The sequence below is a fragment of the Microcebus murinus genome, chromosome 14 (assembly GCF_040939455.1).
Source record: "Microcebus murinus isolate Inina chromosome 14, M.murinus_Inina_mat1.0, whole genome shotgun sequence".
Classification (NCBI taxonomy): Eukaryota; Metazoa; Chordata; class Mammalia; order Primates; family Cheirogaleidae; genus Microcebus; species Microcebus murinus.
This window is the reverse complement of record NC_134117.1, coordinates 51250716-51273391: the sequence shown is the minus strand read 5'-3', so window position 1 is coordinate 51273391 and position 22676 is coordinate 51250716. Positions and strand designations below refer to the sequence as shown.

Below are 22676 nucleotides of genomic sequence, written 5' to 3'. Positions count from 1 at the left end.
CCAGCTACTCGGGAGGCTGAGGCAGGAGGATTGCTTGAGCCCAGGAGTTTGAGGTTGCTGTGAGCTAGGCTGACGCCACGGCACTCACTCTAGCCTGGGCAACAAAGCGAGACTCTGTCTAAAAAAAAAAAAAAAAAAAAATATATATATATATATATATATATATATACAAAAAAATTAGCCGGGCATAGTGGCACATGCCTGTAGTCCCAGCTACTTGGGAGGCTGAGACAGGAGGATCGCCTGAGCCCAGGAGTTTGAGGTTGCTGTGAGCTAGGCTGACGCCATGGCACTCACTCTAGCCTGGGCAACAAAGTGAGACTCTGTCTCAAAAAAAAAAAAAAAAAAAAAAAAAAAAAAAAAACAAAAAACAAAAAACAAACAAAAAAAAAAGCTGTATTTATTCATTTTAAATAATAATCCTTTATTCTGATATTATGCTTTACTGTTTCCTCCCATTAAAATGCCCTTTCTTTAAAAAATAATAAAACATTTTTCTTTTGTGAAAAAGTAGGAGCAGGTCTATTTTTAATGTGATTACTGAGCAAAGTAAAATGTTGACAGCCTTCTATCATCTTCAAATTTTCTTCTGTTTTTTTTTTGTTTGTTTTATTGAACTGATCCATGCAATCCTGGGGACCCCCTGGTTAATTTAGAGGCTAGAAATAATCTCACATCAGAAAACCCTGAATTTGAATCTGTGATCACCTGCTATGTGTCCTTCAGCAAACTTTTCAACTTAGTCCACATTCTTCATCTGAAATGAGGTTGTCTTGAAGTTTCATTGGGCTCCTACAAAGAAAACCTAGTTTCCTTGTTTCATCCTTGTGGTATGAGGTCGAGTGTGGGGGGAGGTGTGGCAGGGTAAGAAGATGGACATTGGAAGTTGACAGAGCTGGGTTCAGTTTTCAGTTCAGAAACATTACTGGCCATGTGATTCTGACAAATTCCTTGTTTTCTTTATACCTCAGTTTCCTTATGTGTAATAGAAGAGGAAGGATAGTATAGTATTGACCTCATTAGGTTATCATGAAAATAAAATGGGATGATATGTGTAAAGACTTAGCACAGGGCTGGCACATAATAGGTGTTGAGCTTGAAAAAGCTCAATATGAGCTTGAAAAGAAGGCTGTTTACAACTCTAAGATACAAAAAGTAATAAGAGAAAATAAAATAAGTGGTAGTTATCATTATTATGGAACCAGTATAACCCACAGTTTGCCAGATCCTGCAGAAAAAGATCATATTCTTTTGTTTCTGATCCCACCTTACACACTATAGGTCACACACACAAGAGATTCTAAAGCACAAGGGTCAATGCATTGTGACTTTAAGAATTTTTAAATAGACAATAGTGGCCAGGCGAGGTGGCTTATGCCTGTAATCCTACCACTCTGTGAGGCCGAGGTGGATTGCTCAAGGTCAGGAGTTTGAAACCAGTCTGAGCAAGAGCGAGACCCCATCTCTACTATAAATAGAAATAAATTAATTGGCCAACTAATATATATAGAAAAAATTAGCCAGGCATGGTGGCGTATGCCTGTAGTCCCAGCTACTTGGGAGGCTGAGGCAGAAGGATTGCTTTAGCCCAGGAGTTTGAGGTTGCTGTGAGCTAGGCTGACGCCACGGCACTCACTCTAGCCTGGGCAACAAAGTGAGACCCTGTCTCAAAAAAATAAATAATTAGACAATAGTGATAACATTAACTAAACAAAAAATAACAATTTGATAAATCTGAACTAAATACAAACTAGCTCAGAGAATACTTCACTTGAATTTTTGGCACCTAAGCTTACTGCTTTCCCTTTTTCCAAGAAAGAAAGAAAAGAAAAGAAAGAAAGAAAGAAAGAAAGAAAGAAAGAAAGAAAGAAAGAAAGAAAGAAAGAAAGAAAGAAAGAAAGAAAGAAAATTGGCTTACAGTAACTCACTCTTTGGCTATGAAAAAAAAAAAACTGTAGGCTATTTTGTCCAAAGACTGCTGCTTTTTGTATAAACATTTTTAGAAAACAAAAGACATTCCAATTCCCATCTGCAGAAAGTCAACAATATTTTTATAAGGATGCTTTTTTATTATAAAAAAGAATCCATTTCAATCTCTAGAAATTCAACAATATCAGTAAAAGCATGCTTTGTCTCTTGTATCAAGATTACACTTCTAAAAATTTATTAGGAACATGTATTCTAGGTATTGTAATCAGCCACAAAAATTAAAATTCATATCTGTAGGCAAGTAATCTGGCTATGCCAGAGGGTGTCATGGGATCTGCTTTTGAAAGTAGTTTATAACCTGATCTCTATCTCTTCTATATTCTTTTATATTTTTAAATTGAAATGCTTTAGAAATCCCGACTTGTAATTAAGATAATGTTTACCATTCACACCTTATCTCCTAAAAAAAGAAGTCTGTCAAGAAAATAGAAAAGGTATGAACAACATGGACTGGGAAGATGTGGCCTCTTTAATTGGTAACAGCCTTTTTATGAGATTGTGAAAGAGGCCAATGACCCCTGAAAAACCCAACTGCAGGGGAGAAAACCTCTGGGTATCATCCAGCCAAAGAATCATAGACAACCAGAAACAAAATAAGGGCTCCTGCAAAACCCTAATTTTGTCACCATTGGCTCCACTAATGAAATGTAACCTTCTTTTGTGGTAAACTAAGCTGTCCCTAGGGCTGAACTCTTGGAGTAGGGGCAGCAAGCTTATCTTTTTTTTTCCTTTTTTTCAGCAAGCTTATTTTGAAATTTGTGGGGGGTGGGGAGGAGAAGCAATTTAGTCCATTTTATTAAACAAGTCCATATTTAAATATGGAATTATTCCCAAAGATCTTCTGAAATTAATTTCCCTTTTTAGTTTATAAATTAAATGCTTATAAATTAAATAAATGTTTATTTGTTAAGTGCTCCACTTCCACTTTTAATGTCTTTATTGATCACAGAGTACTCAACTCACATAAAAATGAACATTTTCAAATGAATACTCAGATCCTACCACTCAAATGAACTAAACCATTTCCAAGAGTCAAATCTCTCTTCCCTGATTCCACTTCCACTTTTCATTTCTTTTTCTTTTCTTTTTTTTTTTTTGAGACAGAGTCTCGCTTTCTTGCCCAGGCTAGAGTGAGTGCCGTGGCGTCAGCCTAGCTCACAGCAACCTCAAACTCCTGGGCTCAAGCAATCCTCCTGCCTCAGCCTCCCAAGTAGCTGGGACTACAGGCATGTGCCACCATGCCCGGCTAATTTTTTCTATATATGTATTAGTTGGCCAATTAATTTCTTTCTATTTATAGTAGAGACGAGGTCTCACTCTTGCTCAGGCTGGTTTCAAACTCCTGACCTTGAGCAATCTGCCCGCCTCGGCCTCCCAGAGTGCTAGGATTACAGGCGTGAGCCACCACACCTGGCCAACTTTTCATTTCTTTTTTTCAAACTTATATTTTTATTTGTTCTTTATTTTTAGAGACAGAGTCTCACTTTGTTGTCTGGGTTAGAGTGCCGTGGTGTCAGCCTAACTCACAGCAACCTCAATCTCCTGGGCTCAAGCAATCCTTCTGCTTCAGCCTCCCCAGTAGCTGGGACTACAGGCATGCGCCACCATGCCCGGCTAATCTTCTCTGTATATTTTTAGTTGGCTAATTAATTTCTTTCTATTTTTAATAGAGGTGGGAGTCTCGTTCTTGCTCAGGCTGCTTTTGAACTCCTGACATTGAGTGGTCCTCCCGCCTCGGCCTCCCAGAGTGCTAGGATTACAGGCGTGAGCCACCGCACCTGGCCCACTTTTCATTTCTGATGAAAACTGATGTTTTAATATTTCTCAAAATCAGTTTTATTCTAACCCAGAATGTCTTCAAGCTACATGGTATCATGGTCTAAGCAGAAAATAAGACTGGTGACTCTCTTATTGTAGTGAGCCCAAGACAGGGAACCATGTGCAATTGACACCATCCTGAGTTCTTACTGTCCTAGAAGGAAAAAGCAAAAAACAAAACAAAACACCCAAAAACCAATACTGGGATGCAAAATGTTACTCAGTTAATAGATCTTTTCACCAGAGGGCAAGACCCACTAACTTGCAATAGAACTTTTTCCCTAAAATGTCTAGAGGACTAGAGTGCATGAGATCCAAAACTATGGGCCAGGAGATAAGAGGCCAACTCATCACTTGAGACACAAAAAGACATGATGCTAGCCCAAAGTAGAAAATAAAAAGTTAAGGACAGAGTAGAGAAGTGGCAACTGCAGGTCCCAGAGTGAACACGGATAACCACTGCCTGTGTAAGGAGTCTGCTAATGGATCCTCCTGGATCCATGAGGGCGGCCTTTTGACTGTATCCAAATTTTACAGAACAAATCCTTTTTATAGAGGGATTTGTTCTGTGACATTTGGATTTGGTCAAGGGGCAGGACTCGGGGATTCAGAGGGCCACATGTAGCCTTGAGGGCCCCAAGTTCCTTCACCCCTTGGTCAACAGACAGGATCAGAATTTTTGTCTCAGGCCAGGCGTGGTGGCTCATGCCTGTAATCCGGGCACTCTGGGAGCCTGTAATCCTAGCACTCTGGGAGGCTGAGGCCGGAGGATCGGGAGGATCGCTTGAGCTCAGTAGTTTGAGACCAGCCTGAGCAAGAGCGAGACCCCGTCTCTACTAAAAAAATAGAAAGAAATTAACTGGATAACTAAAAATACGTAGAAAAAATGAGCCGGGCATGGTGGCGCATGCCTGTAGTCCCAGCTACTCGGGAGGCTGAGGCAGGAGGATCGCTTGAGCCTAGGAGTTTGAGGTGCTAGGCTGATGCCACGGCACTCTAGCCTGGACAACAGAGTGAGACTCTGTCTCAAAAAAAAATAAAAAAAAAGAATTTTTGCCTCAATATTATTTGACCTTACTAAGTGATGAGGCTCTTTCCCTAGGAGAGCCATTTTCAATTTTTAAAATAATCACCTTGCCTAGGAAGTGAAAAGTTGACTTCTATAACTGTATCAGTTGTCTGTAAAGGACAACATTGACAGCACCATGTCAGAAAATCCTCTCCCACCTCCACACCTCTCCTTTCTGGATCTCAAAGTAGTCCCCTGGGCAGGAAGTGGCTGAACTGATGTAACCATCCAGCCCGCATGTCAATTTAAAATTATATTGCAATCCTTCCCACTACCAGCAGTGGCCAAAAAAGTGGTATTTGCATACATAGAGCCAGTTGAAAAAAAGACTGCGATTTCATAGTCTCTCCATTCAGCTCCATAGAACTTAAAGCCTCTTGCACTTGGCTAAGAAAAACAAGACAAAATATTTCTTTTAAAAAAGACACCATCTCGCCTGGTCTCCTCCAACAACTGAGTTCTGCATCTAAAGGAAGAGGAGGCAGCAGTCGGTTGCTGTTCCTAGATAGTTTTCTATCACAGGAAGTGTGAGAGCCCTCGGCAGAGGGAAAATCTGTTCAGGGAACCTCACTAGAATGCCAGCAGATTTAGAGAAAGCCTCCTTCCATATGTAAAAACCCCTACTGGCCTGCAAAGAGCAAGAGGGGGGAAAAAAAGCCCAAGCAGAGCCAGAAAAGGGAAGGGAGAAGTGAAAATGGAGATAGAATGGCCCTTCTGAAGATAAGAAAGGCGTAAAACACATTAGAAGGAAGTAGAGGAAAAAGCATAAGAAGGAAGAAAATGCCCTTAAAAAAAAAAAAAAAAAGAGCCCCAAAACTGGGGAAGGGGAAGAAATTTATAGTAATAAAATCAGAATATAGAAAGACAATTGGAATCAAAAGACTTAGAAGTAGGAAGACCTCAAAAGGTGGTGGGGGGAGAATTAAAGGTTCAGGAAAGGGAAGATACAAACCCACTGAAGAAGGTGGGGGAGGGGAGGGACAAATCAGATTGGAGAAGGAAGAGGAACAAAGAGCAAGGGACAGTGGAGATCCAAACCTCCCACCTATCGGTTCTGGAAGATCAGCATAGAGATGGAAAGTTAACTCTCAAAAATGATAAGTGCTGGTTCCAGAGTTGTAAGTCTGGGCTACTAATCTTTGCAAAGAAAAGGGGACACTGTTTGCCATTTCCCGCATATCTTGTTGCTAAAATTTAATTGAAACCATAGCATAGCTTGGCTTTAAAGACAGAAAGGTTGACAACCTCATTAAGATCCCTTAATTGGGGAAGGAGGGGACCTGAGTTTCTACAACGGTAAAATCGGGAAACACACCAAAAATCACTCAAGTTTTTTAGTTCTTGGAAATAATACGGACTAATCTCCAAACATCTCCTTTATTTACGTACCTATCTACGTGTCCCCCACCCCCTTGTTTAATTGTAGTCGTAAATTCCTAATATGCTCTAACCCTGGCCCTAACTGGTTAAGAAGCGCCTTTTCCACTTTTTTTTTTTTTTAAATAATATCTGGAGGCCCAATTAAGCCAAAGCTTTTATTTTACTTTACATGGGGGAGGGTGAGGAGGACAAGCACATTTGGGTCTGGTGGGGACCTGGGGCTGCCGCCCCATAGCGCAGCCCTTCAATCCATCCCGGGTGAAACGCGCAGCTCGCCCTGCAGACCCGAGGCCGGGCGCCTAATCCTTCGCTCGCTCCAAGGGCCTGAAGCACTTTTCAAACATTTCTAAATCAACCGGTCACTGCTACGATGGATTACTCAGCTCCTCTACAGGAGCTGAGTAATCCGAGAGCGGAACCCGGGAGGAGGGGAAGAGGCATCGTTAAGAAACTGAGGCATCGAGGCTGGTTGATGTGGAAGGAGGACGAGTAAGGGACTAAGTTCAACATGCATCCGTCCTCTGGGAGACTCGTTAATTTTTGCTGGATCAGAATGTCCAAGGTAGGTCCCCCGCCCCTGCCGAGAGGTTACTAGCGCCGGCCAGCTCTTCCCTGACTGCTTCTCCAGGAATGTATTTTACATGTGTGTGTACATATATGTATAAATGGGCTGCGCAGACCTTGTCGAAGGAGCAATCAGGCGGGGGTGGGAGGGGGACAGGAGCAGGGGGAGGCGCAGGGAGCCGGGAGAAGGGCGGGGGTGGGGGAGAGAGTGAGAGGGAGTGAGAATGGGAATTTTCTCTCTGGGGGCGGTAGGCTGCCTCAGCCACCTCCTCGCCCTCCGGCGGGGACCCGGCCACTCACGTGCGGCCCGGCCCGTCCCAGGCACGCGACTCTGCGCACCTCTCACCCTCGGGGCCCGCGCCGGGATCCCGCCCGAGCTGGACGGAGGGGACCGTCACGCCAACGCATTCGAGAACCCGGTGGCGCTCAGGAGAGTTTCTTAAAAGCCATTTTGACAGACCACTCATTCTGTCCCCTACTCCCTTCCTCCCCGCTCCACGCAACTCCGAGTCACCCCCAGCAAGGCTCGACATCTGCCTTCCTTCCAAAGACTCGCCCCTAAAGCCTGAAGTCGCCTCTCCAAAATGCTCAGGGAGACAGAAGCCAAAGTGTCTTCCCTGCCATCCAGTCCCCTATATAATTGTGTGGGGAGGGAGAAAACTTGTTTTGGGGGTACGCTTGAGCACAGGACGGCCCGGGCTCCCCACCCACAACTTGTACAAATTAACCTCTGCTCGCCCTGATGCGCCCGACCTCCGACTCTCCGAAGAGGCCCGGCGGTCACCCGCGCGTTCAGGGACCTCCCCCAGGCCACACTTGCCCTCCCCCAGCTCCACTTCCCCGGAGCCCAGGTCAGAACCCCAGGCGCCCCCGCTGCCCCCACCCAGTGCCTCGGCGGGGCCTCCAAGACAGGGGCCGAGACCTCCAGCCGGGGCATTGTTTACCACCCGCAACAAAAGCGCCCCGAGCGTCCCGGGGTGGGGGGTCGCGGAGGGGAGAGGGCCCACCCGGCGGCCGCGGGAGAGCCACGGCCGCCGAGCCCCCGCCAAGTCCAGCCCACACCCAGCGCCGCCCCCCGCACCCCCTCCGGCCTCGGCCTCCCAGTCCCCCGCTCCCCGCACCCCTGCCCTCTGCCCTGGCCCCAGCTCACCACTGGCCGGCTCGGGCTCCCAGGGCAGCGCGGGTCCGCCTGCTCCACGCCGGCACCAGCCCGCGGGCAAACTTTCCAACTGGCGCTCGAACCCACAACTTTGGAGCTTAGGGACCCGGCCGGCGGGCGCGAGGGGCGCAGGCGGCTCCCGGGCGGACACCTACCCGCTCGCGGCACGGTCAGGGCCCGAGCCCCCGGGGTGGGCAGCTGCTTCCCAAAGGTCCACAGCGGAGAGGCAGGTAGAGCTGCATGACTTGGGCGGGGCAGGGGTGTCCCGGGGGGCAGACCCGGGAGTAGAGGGGCCAGCGGCTGCGCGCACAAAGCGGCGCCGGAGCGGACTGCGCGGCCACTCCCCGCCAGGTCAGCCCCCCGGAGCAGCAGTGTCTCCCCAGGACAGACCTCAGGGAGTGAAGCTGGGGCTCTGCCTTCGCTGGACCCTGCACCGCTGAGCGAGAGGCAAAACACGAGCTGGATTTCCCCAAACTGGAGCTGGACTCCCCTGTCGACCCCTCCCTCTCCCCCCTCCGCCCCTTCCTCTTCTCTCCTAACATCTGTTTTTTGGAGGTCAAAGGAGAGCACTGGAGAGGTAGAGAGGTGTCAAGATTTTGTCACTACCTTTTTTCAGAGGGGGCAATAGGGTTGAGAGAAAAAAGATTTTAGGATCTCTAAATTGCATGTTTATAGACACATGAAGGGGGTGCCAGGTCAGAGATGACACCATTGAGCAGTATCTGGGTCGCGGGCAGTGGAAAATCTCGCCCTGAACACCAAAGAGAGAAACCAGACGAGGGTTGTGTTCCTTGACTCTGCGCTAGATGTCTGCAAAGGTCATCATCCTATTTTTGTTAGTTATATGGCCCTGGATCTCAGTGGTGGTGGTATCGATTTATGGATGAAGAAATAAAGGCTCCAGAAGAGGTAAGTTTTCGGCATTAAGAGGAATAATCAGTGGCATTATGCCAGAATTAACACTAACTAGAGCATCTGAATTTCTCCTTGAATGTTTGATGGCTGTTGCTCCTTCCAGCAGTCAGTCATCACACAAGCAAAGGAATCTAGGACTTTAATGGGGTCATGGTGGTAAGGAAAATGCTGTTCATGGAACTTTCATTCTTCCAGGTCAAACTTCAACTGAAGAGAAAAGATTCAGTCTCTCATTGTCTCATCCACCATTCTACCCCCATTAAGCACTTAAATTTCACTCTTTGTTATACATACTTTATAAGCATCACCAGGATGGCCTTTTGAGAAAGATTCCTTCCTCTTTAGTATAGTGGTAAGTAAAAAAAAAAAAGAAAAAAAAGACAAAATTATTTAAATTTTAAATATAAATAATAAAAAAAGAGATTCCTAAACTTTCAACCTTCTCCACTAATTAAGTCATTCAAAGATATTCTTCAGCTAGGATATAGGCATACAAAGATGAATAAAATTTGTCACCTCCTCCTCAGAAGGAACACAGATTCCAGGATGGCAAGCAAAGCAAACTGATGACTGCGTTACAGTGTTTTCAGTGCTACAATGAGATAAAAAGTACCTTAGTGGAAGAAAGTCAGAAATGTGGCATTTGAAATAAATCTCATAGCCAAAAATTGTCTCTTCTCAGTCAATGCTTCAAAAAGCCTAATTGTTAATATCTTGTTAGAAACATTCTTCTGGGGGCGACTTCCGGGGCCCCCGCTTTTGGGGCCCCAGAACCTCGTCCAAAAAAAAAAAAAAAAAAAGAAACATTCTTCTGGGACTTAGATAAAAAGAAAGAAATATTGGGAGAGTTCGACTCAAAACTTGATTTTCAGCCACATGCAGTGGCCAGTGCCTGTAGTCTCAGCTACTCCAGAGGCTGAGGCTGGAGGATCGCTTGAGCCCAGGAGTTTGAGACCAGCCTAATCAATGTAATGAAATCCATCTCAAAACAAAACAACAACCACACACACAAAAACCCACTTGGTTTTCATGAAGAACAAAAGGAAAGAGACTATCATGAGACAGCAATATCAGCTTTTTGTCAATTAGTTGAACTGATTAACTTTTTTTTTTTTTTGAGACAGAGTCTTACTCTGTTGCCTGAGCTAGAGTGCTGTGGCAGTGGCATCAGCCTAGCTCACAGCAACCTCACATTCCCCAGCTCAAGCAATCCTTCTGCCTCAGCCTCCCAGAGTAGCTGGGACTACAGGCATGTGCCACCATGCCCGGCTAATTTTTTCTATATATATATATATATTGTTGTCCAATTAATTTCTTTCTATTTATAGTAGAGACAGGGTCTTGCTCTTGCTCAGGCTGGTTTTGAACTCCTGTCCTTGAGGGATCCTCCCGCATTGGCCTCCCAGAGTGCTAGAATTATAGGCGTGAGCCACAGCGCCTGGCCCTGATTAACTTTAAAATGTATTGAAATAGGAAAATCATACAATGATGCAGAAAGATGTCCATGGTAACACCCATTCTCTTCATTCCTCAAATGTTCATTAAGTTCCTACTTAGTGCCAGGAACAATTCTAAACTCTGAGAAAACCAGCAGTAAGCAAAATGAAATCTCAGCCCTTGTAGAGTTGACATTCCAGCACTGGGTAGAGGTGGAGGTGTAGAAAATAAATGAGATAAATGAGCAGAATATGTACTGAGCCAGATGATGATAAGTTCAAGGAAGGGGGGAAAAAGCAGGGAAGGAGTCTGGGAGTGCTGGGGAGGGTTGCAATTTTAGATTCAGCAATCAAGGAAGATCCCATTGAATAGCTCTAAAAGAGGTAAGGGAAGAAGCTGGGGAAATAGTGCATGCTTAGGAAAAACCAAGTGCAAAAGCCATGAAGGCTGGATTGTGTCTGTGTCGATAGAACAATTTCACTGTGTTCCACAACAGTGAAAAATTGGAAACCATCTAAATGCCTATCAAAAAGGATATACGTCCCTCCCAATGGCCAAGTCTGGGATGATTTTGAGTTTGGAAAAGATCTAGGAGAAACAAATGTAGGAGTCATCAGCTTGCAGATGATTTTTAAAACCATCTTGATATTTGCTTCTTAGACATAGTGCCTAGCAACATCATGTCTATCTGGACCAGTCAGAAAAGGAGATGCGTATTTATAACAGAAACTAAAAGGTTGAACAAGTCATGAGAAACTAAACAATAACATGAGGTGTCTACCCAAGGATAAGAAAAAAAAAGTGTCTTTCTTTCCAGACTGCAATATCAAAGACTAAATGTTTATGAAATTTCCCACTATCCTTACAATTATAACTTACCCATTTTTCTTGAATAACAAAGCAAGAATTCATGTCTTATTTCCAGTCACCCCTTTAGAAAAGAGATATGAAGATACTCATAATGTGAGTGTTGGAACTGTATTTATCTAATTCCTAAAAACATAGCTCTAGTTCCTTCCAAAATTCTTTTTTTTTTTTTGAGACAGAGTCTCACTCTGTAGCCTTGGCTAGAGTCCCATGGCGTCAGCCTAGCTCTCAGCAACCTCAAACTCCTGGGCTCAAGCGATCCTTCTGCCTCAGCCTCCTGAGTAGCTGAGACTACAGGCATGTGCCACCATGCCCAGCTAATTTTTTCTGTTTTGGGTAGAGACGCAGTCTCGCTCTTGCTCAGGCTGGTCTCGAACTCCTGAGGTCAAACAATCTGCCCATCTTAGCCTCCCAGAGTGCTAGGATTACAGGCATGAGCCACCCCACTGCACCCGCTGGACTCTGAAATTCTTTCTCATCTTACTGTTGCTCTATCTTTAAGTCATCTTAGCTGCCCTGCTTACTAATTACCTTGGGTAGTGCCCTAGGAACAATATGTATATTGTCTACTCTCCTCAAACTCATATACCTACACATACACACAGGGCTTCTTTCCTAAAGAAGGTAATCTCCATTGGTCAAAATTTAAAAGTTCACTGTAATCCTAGCTCTTGGGAGGCCGAGGCGGGCGGATTGCTCAAGGTCAGGAGTTCAAAACCAGCCTGAGCGAGACCCCGTCTCTACTATAAAATAGAAAGAAATTAATTGGCCAACTGATATATATATATAAAAAATTAGCCGGGCATGGTGGCGCATGCCTGTAGTCCCAGCTACCCGGGAGGCTGAGGCAGAAGGATCACTCGAGCCCAGGAGTTTGAGGTTGCTGTGAACTAGGCTGACGCCACGGCACTCACTCTAGCCTGGGCAACAAAGCGAGACTCTGTCTCAAAAAAAAAAAAAAAATTTAAAAGTTCGGCAATACTAGATGTTGTTGAATTACTGGTGGTATAAATGGCATAGGAACTAAGGAAGACAACAAACTCATTATTTCCTAAGGAGATCAGGGTCAGATATAGATAGGTAGGTAGGTAGATAGATAGATGATGTAATAATAAGTAGAAAAGGGTTAGTTCTCTCTTGGTGACCAGGGACAGCACAATCTGCAAGGACTTGTGGTTATGAGGAAAAAAGTTATGCAAGATAAATCTGCAACAGCAGAAGTCAGCAGTAGCTAAGCATTACAAAAGATCTAATGCTGTCAATTCTGCTAGGAATCCAAGCGAGCAAGAAAAACTTAGAGTAGAAAAGACCCAAGGGAATTATCAGAGAATTTACAATGAGCAGGGTTTCAAGAATTGGCATTTACTGGTAGACTGAGGAAAAAAGGTTTTTTTTTTGTCTCTACTCATACTCAACACAGCACAGAACACTTCTGTGATTAGATATGTGAGAGTTTTCCCACACACACCAAGCAATTCTCCAACTGAGTGTCCTGTAATTCAATTCAAGTCTGAAACCATCCCACAGGTTAAGGGCTCAGTCAAGATACCAATTACAAGTTCCAGGTTGTGACCTGTGATTTCTTGTCTTTTCTTTTCTTTTCTTTTCTTTTCTTTTCTTTTCTTTTCTTTTTTTGAGACAGAGTCTCACTCTTCCCTTGGCTAGAGTGCCATGGTGTCAGCCTAGCTCTCAGCAACCTCAAACTCCTGGGCTCAAGTGATCCTTCTGCCTCAGCCTCCCAAGTAGCTGGGACTACAGGCATGCGCCACCATGCCTGGCTAATTATTTTCTATATATTTTTAGTTGGTCAATTAATTTCTTTCTATTTTTAGTAGAGATAGGGTCTCGCTTTTGCTCAGACTGGTCTCGAACTCCTGAGCTCAAACGATCTGCCCACCACCCACCTTGGCCTCCCAGAATGCTAGGATTACAGGCGTGAGCCACTGTGCCCTGGCAGTGACCCGTGATTCTGACTAGCTAGAAATCACAGTTCCCACAACCCTCCTCCTTGGGTTTGATAATTTTCTAGGATGGCTCAGGGAAAATGCCTTAGAAGGCTACAGATGATCACCCAGATGATGAGATGCACAGGGCAAGGTTGTGAGTGGGAGACCTCACAGAGCCTCCGAGCTCTCTCTTGGCTGTCACCCTGCCAGCAGCTCCAAGTGTTCAGCAACTCAAAACTCAACAAATTGCACCGTCCAATAGCTTGTATGGTGTGTAACTTCCAGCCCACCCACGCTCCCTTTCCCAGAAGTCTGTGGATGGGGCTAAAAGTTTAATCCTGAGGCCAGGGAGCAGTGGCCCATGCCTGTAATTCTAGCATTCTGGGAAGCTGAGGCAAGAGGATCACTTGAGCTTGGGAGTTTGAGACCAGCTTGAGCAAGAGCAAAGACCCCATCTTGAAAAAATTAGCCAGGCATGGTGGCATGTGCCTGTATTCCCAGTCCCAGATACTTGGGAATCTTAGGCAGGAGGATTGCTTCAGACCAGGAGTTTGAGTTGCTGTGAGCTAGGCTGACACCACAGCACTCTAGCCCAGGGGACAGAGCGAGACTCTGTCTCAAAAAAAAAAAAAAAAGTTCCAATCCTGGAATCACTTGGTGGCTAACTTTAGGCTAAGGCTACCTAGGCTACCTAGCAACTCCACCCTAAGTCACCTCATTAGCATAAACCCTGCTGTGATAAAGGGGCTTGTTATGAATAACTAAAGAAGCTTCTAGCACTCTGGAAATACCACGGGTTTTAGGAGCTCTGTGACAGGAGCTCAGGACAAAGAGAAAACATATTTCGTATTGCAGTAGTCCCTGCCCTTACCCTGGGTCAATGTGGTTTGAAAATATTCAGTGGAAAATTCCAGAAATTAACAATTTATAACTGTAACCATGCTGCGTACACTACCCACCCATTAGTCACCTAGTAGCCCTCTTAGCGTTCATTAGATCAACTGTCTCAGTTGCAGTGCTTGTGTTCAAGTAACCCCTATTTTACTCAATTGTTCTATTTTTAGTTGTTAATCTCTAGCTGAGCTTAATTTATCAATTAAACTTTATCATAGGTATGTATGTATAGGAAAAAACATATATAGGTCTTGGTACTGTAAGGTTTTTCGGCGGGGGCGAAAAGAAAAGACAGACACAGAGAGAGAAAGAGTGGGGGCCAAACTATGTGGCTTTATTATACACTCGTGGACGAGGTTCTGGGGCCCCAAGAGTGGGGGGCCCCAGAAGTCCATCCAGTTTGAGGGGGCTGAGGACTTTTATACCCTTTGGGTGGGGATAGGGACTTTTGGCAGGAAGAGCTGGGGATTCTCTATTGTGACCTTGGATGGTCCTTGAGAAATAGGAGGGGCTGGAGGTATTTGTGGAATCCAGGTGGACATCTGGGTGTGGTTCCTCTCAGTGGGGGCTGGCAGTTTGTCCTTGACGGGTCTGGTCAAGTAAGCGTTTTCTTTTTCTGTCTAGGGAGGGGTGGAGTCCCTGCCACCAGCCATACAGCAGGTACAAACCAGAAGACATTTCCGTGGAGAATGTGGAAGAAAAAGGAAATCAATTCTGAGATCTCAGTTGTTCAAAAAAAAAAAAAAAAAGAAAAAGGAAATCAGGTTGATATTCTGAGGAAGAAAAAGGTTTGGAATTGCTAAAACTGGTTTTGGAAGAAAGGAGGAAAATTAGCATATTTTTACAGTGATTGTATATTCTAGGTATGATCATGAAAACAAGATCTTTTATATTTATAGTGAGCTGCAAAAAGGACCAGACTCCAAACTATCTCAGTATGGTCAAAGTGAGTCCCATTGTGGTGCAAACTCCCTGCTTCCTCTGACAAGAATAGGCCAGTTTCTCCATTTGTGTCTTGTCTAGTAACTTCAATGCTAACCTTTCCAACCCACAATTTCAACTGTCCTCTTAATCTCTCCAAAACTTGCCTGGCACTGTGGCTCATGCCTATAATCCTAGCACTCTGGGAGGCCAAGGTGGGAAGATTGCTTGAGCTCAGGAGTTTCAGACCAGCCTGAACAAGAGGAGACCTTGTCTCTACTAAAAATAGGAAAAATTAGCTGAGAGTGGTGGTGCTCACTTGTAGTCCCAGCTACTGTACTGAGGAGGCTGAGGCAGAAGGATTACTTGAGCACAGGTATTTGAGGTTGCTGTGAGCTAGGCTGACAGTATGGCACTCTAGCCTGGGCAATGGAGTAAAACTCTGTATCATTAACAACAACAAAAAAAAAACCCTTCCATACTCAACCTGGCAGCACTTCCACCTCACCTCTACATACTTATCATCCATTTTCTCTACTCCTGCTTGCAAGCGGTAGAATTCTGTTGGAGCTCTAACCAGCTCCAGAATCCTAAGAGGTGGCCTGGTGTGGTGGCTCACAGTTATAGACCTAGCTACTTGGAAGGCTGGGGTGGGAGGATTGTTTGAGCACAGGAGTTTGAGATCAGCCTGGGCAACATAGGGAGATCCCTGTCTTTATTGAAAGAAAAGAAGGAAAAACAAAGAAAGCTGAAAAAAAATTCCCCCCCCCCTTTTTTTTTTTTGAGATGGGCTCTCACTTTGTCAGATATTTCTTTTTTTTTTTCTTTTCCTTTTTTATGTGCACATCAGTGTCCTAGCAATAGATTTCTTATTTAGCTTTCCTTCTCTTCCTCAACAGTACTATTTCCTTCCTTACCTGAAATTTCTTTCCTATATTATATGGCTGACCATTAATTTGTGTCCTTGAATTCATAGTTTTCATGTTACTTTATTTAAGCAGTTCTTATTCATTTAATGAGCCCCTCTTTCTAGCATCTTCAGTCTCTTCTTTATTAATTCCTTCTCAGCTTTGTATAGGTCTTTTATGCTTTCTAAAACTTGACCTTGCTCAACAGGGAGAACTAGGGCACACAGAGGAAGAAAATTGAAGAGGATGTAAACAAATGGAAAAACATCTCATGCTCATTGGCAGAATCAACATTGTTAAAATGTCTATACTGCCCAAAGTGATTTACAGATTTAATGCAACCCCTATTAAAATAGCAATGTCATTTTTCACAGATCTAGAAAAAATAATTCTATGCTTTGTTTGGAATCAGAAAAGTGCCCAAATGGCCAAGGCAACCTTAAGCAAAAAAGAACAAATTAGGAGGCATCAATTTACCAGACTTCAAGCTATACTACAAGGCTATAGTTACCAAAACGGCATCATATTGGCACAAGAAGAGACATAGACCTATGGAGCAGAACAGAGAACCCAGATATAAAACCATCCTCATATTGCCACCTGATCTTTGACAAAGCAGACAACAATATACACAATAGGGGGAAAAATCCCTATTCAATAAATGGTACTGGGAAAATTCCACATGTAGAAGACTGAAACAGGATCCACACCTCTCACCACTCACAAAAATTAATTCACAAGGGATAACAGACTTAAACTTAAGGCATGAAACTATAATAATTCTAGAAGAAAATGTTGGAAAAACTCTTATAGACATCAGCCTAGGCAAAGAATTTATGAAGAAGACCCCCAAACCAATCATAGCAACAACAAAAATAAATAAATGGGATCTGTTCAAATTAAGAAGCTTCTGCACAACCAAGGAAACAATCAACAGAGCAAATAGACAACCTACAGAATGGTAGAAAACATTTGCATGTTATACATCAGATAAAGGGCTGATAACCAGAATCTGCAAAGAACTCAAACAACTCAGCAAGAAAACATCAAACAACACTATTAAAAAGTAGGAAAAAGAGCCGGGCGCGGTGGCTCACGCCTGTAATCCTAGCACTCTGGGAGGCCGAGGCGGGCGGATTGCTCAAGGTCAGGAGTTCAAAACCAGCCTGAGCGAGACCCCGTCTCTACCATAAAAATAGAAAGAAATTAATTGGCCAACTAATATATATAATATAAAAATCAGCCGGGCATGGTGGCTCGTGCCTGTAGTCCCAGCTACTCGGGAGGCTGAGGCAGGAGGATCGCTTGAGCCCAGGAGTTTGAGGTTGCTGTGAGCTAGGCTGACGCCACGGCACTCACTCTAGCCTAGGCAAGAAAGCGAGACTCTGTCTCAAAAAAAAAAAAAAAAAAAAAAAAAAAAAGTAGGAAAAAGACATGAACAGAAACTTTTCAAAAGAAGATAGACTAATGGCCAAAAAACATATGAAAAAATGCTCAACGTCTCTAATCATCAGGCAAATGCAAATTAAAACTACAAACTCGGCTGGGCAAGGTGGCTCATGCCTGTAATCCTAGCACTCTGGGAGGCCGAAGCAGGTGGATTGCTTGAGGTCCAGAGTTCAAAACCAGCCCAAGGAAGATCCCGTCTCTATTAAAAATAGAAAGAAATTAATTGAGCAACTAAAAATATATATACAAAAAATTAGCCCAGCATGGTGGTGCATACCTGTAGTCCCAGCTACTTGGGAGGCTGAGGCAGGAGGATCGCTTGGGCCCAGGAGATTGAGGTTGCTGTGAGCTAGGCTGGTGCCACGGCACTGACTCTAGCCTGGGCAACGAAGTGAGACTCTGTCTCAAAAACAAAACAAAACAAAACAAAAAAACTACAAACTCCAGTGAGAATGACTTTTATCAAAAAATCCTGAAACACAAATGCTGGCATGGATGTGGAGAAATAGAAACACTTATATACAATGTTGATGGGACTGCAAAGTAGTACAATCTCTATGGAAAGTAGTGTGGAGATACCTCAAAGAACTGAAAGTAGACCTACCATTTGATCTAGCAGTCCCACTACTGGTATTTATTCAAAGGAAAAAAGAACATTTTATAAAAAAGTCATCTGCACCTGAATGTTTATAGCAGCACAATTCATGATTGCAAAGATGTAGAAACAACCCAAGTGCCCATCAATACATGAGTGGATAATAAAATGTGGTATATATGTACCATGGAATACTACTCAGCCATAAAAAAATGGTGAAGTAATACCTCTTGTATTAACCTGAATGGAACTGGAGATCATTCTTCTAAGTGAAGTATCACAAGAATGGAAAAACAAACACCACATATACTCACTATTAAATTGAAACTAATCGATCAACACTTATGTGCAAACATGGAAATAAAACTCGTTGGTAATCAATCAGGTGGTAGGGGGAAGGAGGAGATGAGTAAATTCACTCCTAACAGGTCCAGTGCACACTACCTGGGTGATGGGCACACTTATAACTTTGACTTAAACTGTACAAAAGCAATTTATGTAACCAAAACATTTGTACCTCCGTCATACACTGAAATTAAAAAAAAAATTGACCTGGTTGCGTTATTTATTTCCTAGACACTTTTTCTTTTCTTTTCTTTTCTTTTCTTTTCTTTTCTTTTCTTTTCTTTTCTTTTCTTTTCTTTTCTTTTCTTTTCTTTTCTTTTTTGGAGACACGGTCTCACTCTTGTTGCCCCAGCTAGAGTGATGTGGTGGCAGCCTCGCTCACAGCATCCTCAAACTCCTGAGCTCAAGTGATCCTCCTGCCTCAGCCTCCCAAGTAGCTGGGACTACAGGTATGTGCCACGCCCGGCTAATTATTTTCTATATATTTTTAGATGGCCAATTAATTTCTTTTTATTTTTAGTAGAGATCGGGTCTCACTCTTGCTCAGGCTGGTCTCGAACTCCTGAGCTCAAATAATCCACCCGCCACAGCCTCCCAGAGTGTTAGGATTACAGGCATGAGCCATTGCACCCGGCCTATTTCCCAGACAATTTCTATGTGCTGCTTCTTGTTCCACATTCACAACACATTTTTTTTTTTTTTTTTTTTTTGAGACAGAGTCTCATTCTATTGCCAGGCTGGAGTGCTGTGGTGTCAGCCTACCTCACAGCAACCACAAACTCCTGGGCTCAAGAGATCCTCCTGCCTCAGCCTCCCAAGTAGCTGGGACTACAGACATGCACCACCACCCCCAACTAATTTTTTCTATTTTTGGTAGAGACAGGGTCTCACTCTTGCTCAGGCTGGTTTCAAATTCCTGACATTGAGTGATCCACCCACCTCGGCCTCCCAGAGTGCTAGGATTACAGGCGTGAGCCACCACCGCCTGGCCTACAATATATCTTCATTTTCCTTTGTCTTAAAATGCCTCCTCCTTGGAATTCTGAGACATCTATATGGCCACCTATATGTCCAACCACATTGCATTTACTGTCTTTCTCTCTATCTGCTCCCTTCTTCAGGAGCCTCTTGGTATTGCAAGCACTTCAGGACTCCTGGTCTCAGTATAAGACTTGCAAAATTGAATTGCCAGCCCTGACTGTTTGGTCTGTAACTCTAGTCTGTTATCTCTAGCCTCCAAATCCAAGTGCTGTGTTTCTGGTCTATTTTCCTTTCATTTTCACCTGAGACATGCTGGGACCTGCTCCACTCTGCTCCACCTGCTTCTCTTTATGTCATAATGTTCACATAGTCAGCACTTTAAAAACAACTGACTCAATTATTTCTGGACATCCTTCCCCTAAGAATTAATGCCATGGCCAGGCATGGTGGCTCATGCCTGTAATTCTAGCTCTCTGGGAGGCTGAGGCGTGCAGATTGCTCGAGATCAGGAGTTCAAAACCAGCCTGAGCAAGAGCGAGACCCTGTCTCTACTATAAATAGAAATAAATTAATTGGCCAACTAATATATATAGAAAAATTAGCCGGGCATGGTGGCGCATGCCTGTAGTCCCAGCTACTTGGGAGGCTGAGGCAGCAGAATTGCTTGAGCCTAGGAGTTTGAGGTTGCTGTGAGCTAGGTTGATGCCATGGCACTCACTCTAGCCTGGGCAACAAAGTGAGACTCTGTCTCAAAAAATAAAAAAAGGATTAATGTCATGCTACCTTAATTACCTGGTGAGTCTCTCTTAATAAATGTATTTTCTCAGGCTTTGGGAATAGAGGGGATGGAAAGGTTGGGACAGATGCAGGTCTGCCTAGAATGTCCTTTTCCTTCTTGTCAATCCTTTCCTTCCCGTCTGTTACTTTCATTTTTGTCAGTCTGGCGAACTCACCCTTATCCCTCAAAACCCAGCTCACAGACCTCCTACTCTGTGAAACCTTACATAATTACCCAGGCAGAATTAGGAGCTCCATAACTCTGTGGAACTCTGTGATGCTTCTGCAGTATCTTCACAGATCTTTCTTGTGGCAATTCTCACACACTCCACTCCAATTACTCACCAACTTGTATACCTGTTAAGGGACTGCCTTTCTTTTTTTTTTTTTTTTTTTGAGACAGCGTCTCACTTTGTTGCCCAGGCTAGAGTGAGTGCTGTGGCGTCAGCCTAGCTCACAGCAACCTCAAACTCCTGGGCTCAAGCAATTCTGCTGCCTCAGCCTCCCAAGTAACTGGGACTACAGGCATGCGCCACCATGCCCGGCTCATTTTTTCTATATATATTAGTTAGCCAATTAATTTATTTCTATTTATAGTAGAGATGGGGTCTCACTCTTGCTCAGGCTGGTTTTGAACTCCTGACCTCAAGCAATCCGCCCGCCTCGGCCTCCCAGAGTGCTAGGATTACAGGCGTGAGCCACCGCGCCCGGCCGGGGCTGCCTTTCAATTTTACATTCCCAGTGCCTACCTCAGGACTTGGCACATAGTGGGCACCCAATAGCTCAAGAAATTTTAAATTTTTTTGAATGCCTATCTAAGGTCCTATCTAAATTTTATGGTTGCAATTATGTAATTTTATGTGTTTGTACAAATGAGGCTAATTTCTTGGTAAACTCCTCAGTGTTACAATACCGTAAACAAGACAATAAATGTAAAGCACTTAGCATGAAACTATACAAAACAGGGGCTTTATGGGTCCCTTTCCCATCCCTTACTCTAGATATTGAAAAATATTGGCCAAGTACAGTGGCTTACACCTGTAATCCTAGCACTTTGGTAGGTGGAGGTGGAGGATTGCTTGGGGCCAGGAGTTCAAAACCAGCCTGAGCAAGAGCAAGACTTCGTCTTTACAAAAAATAGAAAAATTAGGCAGGTGTGGTGGTGTGTGCTTGTTGTCCCAACTACTCTGTAGGTTTAGGCAGGAGGATCACTTAAGCCTAGGAGTTTGAGGTGGCAGTGAAGTATGATGATAACACTGCACTCTAGCCCAGGAAACAGAGCAAGACCTTGTCTCAATCAAACAAGAAAATTAATAAAATACTGAAAAATATTTGTCATTGGCTTGAAAATTTCTTTCTCTTCTTTCTTTTCTTTTCTTTTCTTTTCTTTTCTTTTCTTTTCTTTTCTTTTCTTTTCTTTTCTTTTCTTTTCTTTTCTTTTCTTTTCTTTTCTTTTCTTTTCTTTCTTTCTTGGCAGAGTCTCACTCTCTTGCCTAGGCTAGAGTGCCGTGGCGTCAGCCTAGCTCACAGCAACCTCAGACTCCTGGGCTCAAGTGATCCTTCTGTCTCAGCCTCCCAAGTAGCTGGGACTACAGGCCTGTGCCACCATGCCTGGCTAATTTTTTTCTGTCTTTAGTTGCTTGGCTAATTTCTTTCTATTTATAGTAGAGAGGAGGTCTAGCTCTTGCTCAGGCTGGTCTTGAACTCCTGAGCTCAAATGATCCACCTGCCTCGGCCTTCCAGAGTGCTAGGATTACAGGCGTGAGCTGCTGTGCCCGGCTTCTTTTTTTTTTTTTTTTTTAGACAGAGTATTGCTTTGTCGCCTGGTTAGAGTACAGTGGCATCAGCCTCGCTCACAGCAACCTCAAACTTACCGGCTCTTGTAATACTCCTGCCTCAGGCTCCCAAGCAGCTGGGACTACAGGTGACCGCCACCACGCCTGGCTAATCTTTTCTATTTTTAGTAGAGACAGAGTCCAGTTCTTACTCAGGTTGGTCTTGAACTCCTGAGGTCAAACAATCCTCCCACCTCGGCCTTCAGAGTGCTAGGATTACAGGCATGAGCCACCATACCTGGCCAATATATTCTATGTTAAAGGAGCAAAGCCCATATGTCATACATGGAGTTAATTATATATGACCCTGAAGTTTTTGAAACTAATAAGGCATCTGTGATATGTGTTGCCTATTTCTGATAAATATAAATATATAAAAGTTAATGATCTGGCATCTAAAAGAGACTACATAATAGAAGTGTTAAAGACAGCTAAGTTCCAAAGTGATGTTTATTAAAAATCACACCAATTTTTCCCTATTCATGTTATGTTGAGGTACATGTGGTGTTAAGGGGAAGCTTTCAAGGAAGTCTCCTTAGGTAGTTATGGTTATATATGGTCTATGCAGTAATCATATGTTGTCTATATTCAAAAAACCTTTGCCATCCAGATATAAGTCCTTTGGTTCTTTTGTATGTTTTCATCTTCAGTTTGTACCAACCATCCTCGACCCCCTCTGTGCCTTAAACCAGCTCTTCTTTCTATCTTTCCTATTCTGTTAATGCTGACATCAAGTCTCTTAACTACTCCGGCAAAAAAGCTTTGCAGCAGCTTTGACATTTTCTGTCTTGGCCTTGCCCTCCATATCTAATTCTTCAGCAAGCCCT

General features: G+C 43.7%; 2 protein-coding genes across 5 annotated transcripts in view; one reads left to right on the top strand and one right to left on the bottom strand.

Moving 5' to 3' along the window:
• The window catches only part of TET1 (tet methylcytosine dioxygenase 1), a 134270-nt gene extending 125870 nt beyond the window's left edge, over positions 1–8400 (bottom strand). For 3 of the 4 annotated variants that reach the window (XM_012762670.3, XM_012762673.3, XM_012762675.3), the window contains exon 1: positions 8135–8400. The gene's annotated coding sequence lies outside the window, so the exon portion shown is untranslated. The other variant, XM_012762671.3, reaches the window with a different exon arrangement.
• The window catches only part of SLC25A16 (solute carrier family 25 member 16), a 58707-nt gene continuing 42721 nt past the window's right edge, over positions 6691–22676 (top strand). Inside the window, exon 1 of the mRNA XM_076010047.1 lies at positions 6691–6818. The gene's annotated coding sequence lies outside the window, so the exon portion shown is untranslated. The remainder of the gene's footprint in view (positions 6819–22676) is intronic.